Genomic DNA, 5,706 nt, shown 5'->3' on the forward strand with positions numbered 1-5,706 from the left:
GAACAAGGTATTGGATACCGACGATCGAATCTCGGGCAAGTAACATACCGATAGACAAAGGGAATTGAATACGGGATTGATTAAGTCCTTGACATCGTGGTTCATCCGATGAGATCATCGTGGAACATGTGGGAGCCATCATGGGTATCCAGATCCCGCTGTTGGTTATTGACCGGAGAACGTCTCGGTCATGTCTACATGTCTCCCGAACCCGTAGGGTCTACACACTTAAGGTTCGATGACGCTAGGGTTATAAAGGAAGTTTGTATGTGGTTACCGAATGTTGTTTGGAGTCCCGGATGAGATCCCGGACGTCACGAGGAGTTCCGGAATGGTCCGGAGGTAAAGATTTATATATGGGAAGTCCTATTTTGGCCACCGGAAAATGTTCGGGATTTTTCGGTATTGTACCGGGAAGGTTCTAGAAGGTTCCAGAGTGGGGCCCACCTGCATGGGGGACCCACATGGACGTGGGTAGTGGGGGCAAGGCCCCACACCCCTGGTCAAGGCGCACCAAGATCCCCCCTTAGAAGGAATAAGATCATATCCCGAAGGGATAAGATCAAGATCCCTAAAAAGGGGGGATAACAATCGGTGGGGAAGGAAATAATGAGATTTCTTTCCTCCCACCTTGGCCAACGCCCCAATGGACTTGGAGGGCAAGAAAGCATCCTCTCCACCCCTATATATAGTGGGGAGGCGCATGGGAGTGATACATGAAGTTCTGGCACAGCCCTACCTCTCTTCCTACTCCTCCTCTCCCATGGTGCTTGGCGAAGCCCTGCTGGATTGCCACGCTCCTCCACCACCACCACGCCGTTGTGCTGCTGTTGGATGGAGTCTTCCTCAACCTCTCCCTCTCTCCTTGCTGGATCAAGGCGTGGGAGACGTCACCGGGCTGTACGTGTGTTGAACGCGGAGGTGCCGTCCGTTCGGCACTAGGATCATCGGTGATTTGAATCACGACGAGTACGACTCCATCAACCCCGTTCACTTGAACGCTTCCGCTTAGCGATCTACAAGGGTATGTAGATGCACTCTCTTTCTACTCGTTGCTGGTCTCTCCATAGATAGATCTTGGTGACACGTAGGAAAATTTTGAATTTCTGCTACGTTCCCCAACAATATGATGGTGAACTGTTTGTATGCCAAATCTATGTGGATGACATTATCTTCGGCTGCACTGACAAGAGATACAATGATGAGTTTGGGCATATGATGCAAGAGCAATATCAGATGTCCATGATGGGAGTGATGCAATTCTTCCTTGATCATCAAATCCATCAACAAAGAAATGGCATCTTCATATCACAAGAGAAATACTTCAAAGATTGCCTGAAGAAGTTTGGAATGCAACACTGCAAAGGGTACACAATGCTAAGGCTAACCAAAGGCTAATTGGGCCCCAACGACAATGGTAAAGAATTCGATCAAAAGGTATACCGCTCCATAATTGGTTCTTTATTGTACTTATGTGCATCTAGGCCTGGTATAATGCTTAGCATTTGCGTGTGTGCACGTTTCCAAGTGGCACCAAAGGAATTGCATCACCTCGCTGTGAAGAAAACTCTTAGATATTTGGCTCACACCCCAACACTAGGATTATGGTATCCAAAGGGCTCAAGAGTTTGATCTAGTTGGATTCTCATATGCTGATTATGCTGGTGACAAGGTTGATCGCAAGTCCACATCAGGCACATGTCATTTTCGTGGACGATCTCTTGTCTTTTGGTCTTCAGCGAAGCAGAACTGTGTATCACTCTCCACTGCTGAATCTGAATACATTGCTACTGGATCTTGCTACCCTCAGCTTCTCTGGATGAAGCAAACTCTCAAGGACAATGGCATCAACCTGAAGCATGTGCCACTCTACTGCGACAATGAAAGCGCTATCAAGATTGCCAACAATCTAGTTCAGCACTCGAAGACAAAGCACATTCAGATCCATCATCACTTTCTCAGAGATCATGTCATGAAGGAAGACATTAATATCATTCATGTCAACACTGAAGAGCAATTGGCAGATATCTTCACGAAGCCCTTGGATGAGAAAAGGTTTTGCAAGCTGCGGTGTGAGCTAAATATATTAGAATCCTCAAATGTCCTATGAATGGACACACATCCTAACGCTTATGCATGTTGATGAGTTAGATGTGCAACACACGAAGTAACATATCCTATATACCTAAGAGAATGATCCCCACTACCCTATTTATCTAAACATGCAGGCTGTCCACATCATCAATCTAGTCACATCAACAGTTCTTAAACCATCATGTGCTTCCTTACATGAAGCCATGCAGGCTTAGTTTATTAATTTGTTCAACATTTCATCGAAAAAATGGTTTTTTCCCCGGTGCGTTATCTTCCTGACCTTTTCGTCTTAACCTATACTGTTACTCCCTCTGTATTAATCTAATCAACAAACTCTCAAAGGTTCGTTCATTTCCCTGAATGAATAAATATCCAGTGATTCTTCTCATCTCCCCTCTATATCTACCCCCTCTTTCTCATTCCTAGCTGCGCCGCCGTGGCCAAAGCCTTCACGTGATCTGGTCGCAGAAGATGTGGTAGTATCGCCCGTTTATTCCTCCGCATAGACTAATCTCACTGATTGATGGATTTCCTTCTCCCTCTTCATCTTCTCAACCGATGGAGCTGCTCCACAGGTCTCCACGCCCTTTGCTCTTGAGGATTCATTGGGTCTCTATCAGAAGTTGGTGTGCCGGAGCGGAGCAATCTAAAACCCAACTAGACACGGTAACATCGAGAATTTTAGAGCGGTAACTCATCCCTTTTATTTATGTTAATCCCTGATTGCATCCCCTAATTAACCTTGATTTATTCTTTTTCTTCTTCAGGTATTTTGGATTTCAATTTTGTCATGCTTCAATCCTCACGCCGTATCAGGTTCTTCCTAATTCCTTCATGGCTCCATTCCTAATCCCCCTCCACTATTTTTCCACTTTAATGGGAGGTTATCCTACAGGATGTTCGTTTTATTTTCTGGCTATGTTCATAGATGACTAAATATTTGTATTATTTTCCATCCCATCGATGTATGGCTACTGTTTTGGTCTTTCTGAACTATTATCAACTTATACTATCTGATTGCCTATATCACGCTGCAGCCTTGGCTGGGTTCGCCAGAAAACCTTGCAACCAAAATTTTGAGTAATATGAAGAGTCAGTTCTTCTACTGTGTCCAGCACCCCCCCCCAAGTGTATTGGTTCAATTATGTCCTCGACATCACAATCCATGTAAGTGGAAAAAATTGTGTTTCACTTCATGTAAGTCTAAAGTGTGAGTTGCATGTCGTCATGATAACTATATATTATTAATTAACTTTACGGATCATCCGATGGATGTTTAAAATATACTCCCTCATTATACTGTTTGTCAGTTCTAATTTATAACCGTTTCAACAAGCAAAGTAAGTTCTAATTGTTTCTGTTTTTAGAATAAGATAGATAGAAATGTTTGAGTCAGCAAAATCTGAGATCTACACACTGCTGCCTGCTCGGAGCCTTGTGGTGCTTCCCTCTATCAAGCATGTTTCTATAGTTGAGTGCTCAGCAGTGGAGAATGTTCTTGAATGTTCGGCAGTGGAGAATGTTCTATAGTTGCAAACTGCTACATGTCTCAATGTTTCTATAGTTGAATGCTCGACAGTGGAGAATGTTCTCATGCACGTGCTTCTCTGGGATGTAAGTGTGTGAAGACAAACAAGGACACTGTACTATTTCTGGTTTGGCGATAGATGTTACCATTTTTTCCACCTATGCTAGAAGGTGCTCAGTTTTCAAACATGCAGGTGTAGTTACAATCAAACATTCTTCTATAAGGTTTAAACTTTGATATTATCTTTTCAAACCTACATCTTTACTTTACAATGTAAGTTTTTAATTGAATGGTGCCATACCAAATGTTTTATTGAAGTACTGAATTTAGTTCTCACTAACAAACAATATTTTTTGTGGTTAGTATATATCACTAATTGATTGTTATGTTGCTAATAACAATCCTAGCCTAAAAGGTTTTCCTTGCTGAGAGGATCAGACAGGGGATGTTCTGAATTTCCTTCAATTTAATTGCCCTATGTTTCCTAGTAGGGTGTTAAATAAGATGTAGTACAATGGAGTCAATATGTGTCCACTAAGGAATTGTATAGCTTTGGTTATCTTTCGTGAGTAAGTAGATAAAGGTGGAATGCAAGCTAATTCCTATTCGGGCACATTAACAATGTGAAGCTTGGAAATTTGTATGAAATCTCTCTGTCTTGCTTCTACGCACTTCTAATAGACAACAAATTTTCCCGCAAGAAAAATACAACAAATGATATTATCTTCAATTATTATGAGAAAAATATCATCAGAATATGTTACTTCTCTTTATTTTGGCGATGTGCTGTTTATTACACAAATTTGGAGATACTCTACAATAGAGCAATTTTTCTTACTTTTTATATCATCCAAACATTCAAATAGACTTATATTTCTTTTCATAGGAAATATTTCGCACTCCATAAATCCTCCTCATATACACTACAAATTCCCGCAGCAACGCGCGGGGTATCATCTAGTATCTTCAATTAATGACGACTTACCCTCTAAGTGTGAATACATTAATGTGGAATTTTACTTCAGAGCACCATGATGATTATGCTCCGTGTCTGGGTCTAATACTTCCTATACGGTGGGTAACACCACCACCACTCTTTCTTGAAAATTTTCATTTGGCGTCATGTCTGCATTATCTTCATATTTGGTTTGTCTTCAACATTGATTTGACTTTAGGGTTTATCTTCGCAGTCTTGATTTGGTCTTCAGTAGTATATACATTTATATGTGTTCTATCCTCTACAGCATTAACTTATAGCTATGTCTTCAACTTTGCTATTTTCTGAACTAAGTGAATGTGATCGGACCCTAACCTCTTTTGTGCTTTTCCCTCAAATTCTCTCTGTCTCTTCATATGCATTCTGTTGTCACGTGTCGAATGTCTTCACTATGTCCTTGTCAGCAGAAGATACAGAAGCACAAATTTAAAACACTTTTAATGCACTTATCCTTTTTGCGTGAATACCGGAGAAGTCGGAACAACCACCCAACAAACCAGGCGTGCGTGGGAACATGGCTCAACTCTCGATGAGTTGCATGTGTGCCACATGTCCACCCGATGTGAACCACCAGGGGCACCTGCGTAATTGCGCTACGCAGCCCCTTCACCTTATAAATACTCCACCATGCGCGATCATTATCTCTTCTCCCACGTCGCTGTCTCACTCAAACCCTAGCACCACCGATAGCCTCAGTTGATGCTGGAGACGAAGCGCTTAGCTATCGCGACCTCTTCGACGTCGTCTTCACGCCGGCCGCGGACCTCGTCTTCTTCGCCGCCGCCGTGGGTGTCTTCCGCCGCCAAGTTAGGGCGCGAGAGATTGGACTGCTCAGCATCCTCTTCGCCTCGTCCAACAGTTCTTCGTGCGGTATATGAAACTCACTTTTTACGACCTGTTTGATCCAATGAATTTGTCAACACCTTCCAAAAGTAGTTTCTGAACTTCTAGATCTACTTCTTTCCGTTTATGCATCTCATAACTTGCAAGTATATTCACTTATGCCTTACAACTAGTTAGATTCCTCACTTGTACTTATTCATGGATTCATACAAATCTGGAACCAACTCACTTCAAATAAGTGAAT

The 5,706-nt window shown here is 42.3% G+C and overlaps 1 long non-coding RNA gene across 3 annotated transcripts; it reads left to right on the plus strand.

The window, feature by feature from the left end:
• Positions 1 to 2,410: 2,410 nt before the first annotated feature.
• LOC123114077 (uncharacterized) lies at positions 2,411 to 3,864 on the plus strand. Of its 3 annotated transcripts, none has more exons than XR_006456436.1 (4): positions 2,411 to 2,760; positions 2,862 to 2,910; positions 3,132 to 3,261; positions 3,462 to 3,864. It is a non-coding gene; the product is annotated as an uncharacterized lncRNA (long non-coding RNA). The 3 variants fall into 3 exon arrangements; XR_006456408.1 differs by having other exon boundaries at positions 2,411 to 2,570; positions 2,670 to 2,760; positions 3,132 to 3,864; XR_006456422.1 differs by having other exon boundaries at positions 3,132 to 3,864.
• The last annotated feature ends 1,842 nt before the right edge of the window (positions 3,865 to 5,706 follow it).

This window comes from Triticum aestivum, chromosome 1A (assembly GCF_018294505.1).
Source record: "Triticum aestivum cultivar Chinese Spring chromosome 1A, IWGSC CS RefSeq v2.1, whole genome shotgun sequence".
Taxonomy (NCBI): domain Eukaryota; kingdom Viridiplantae; phylum Streptophyta; class Magnoliopsida; order Poales; family Poaceae; genus Triticum; species Triticum aestivum.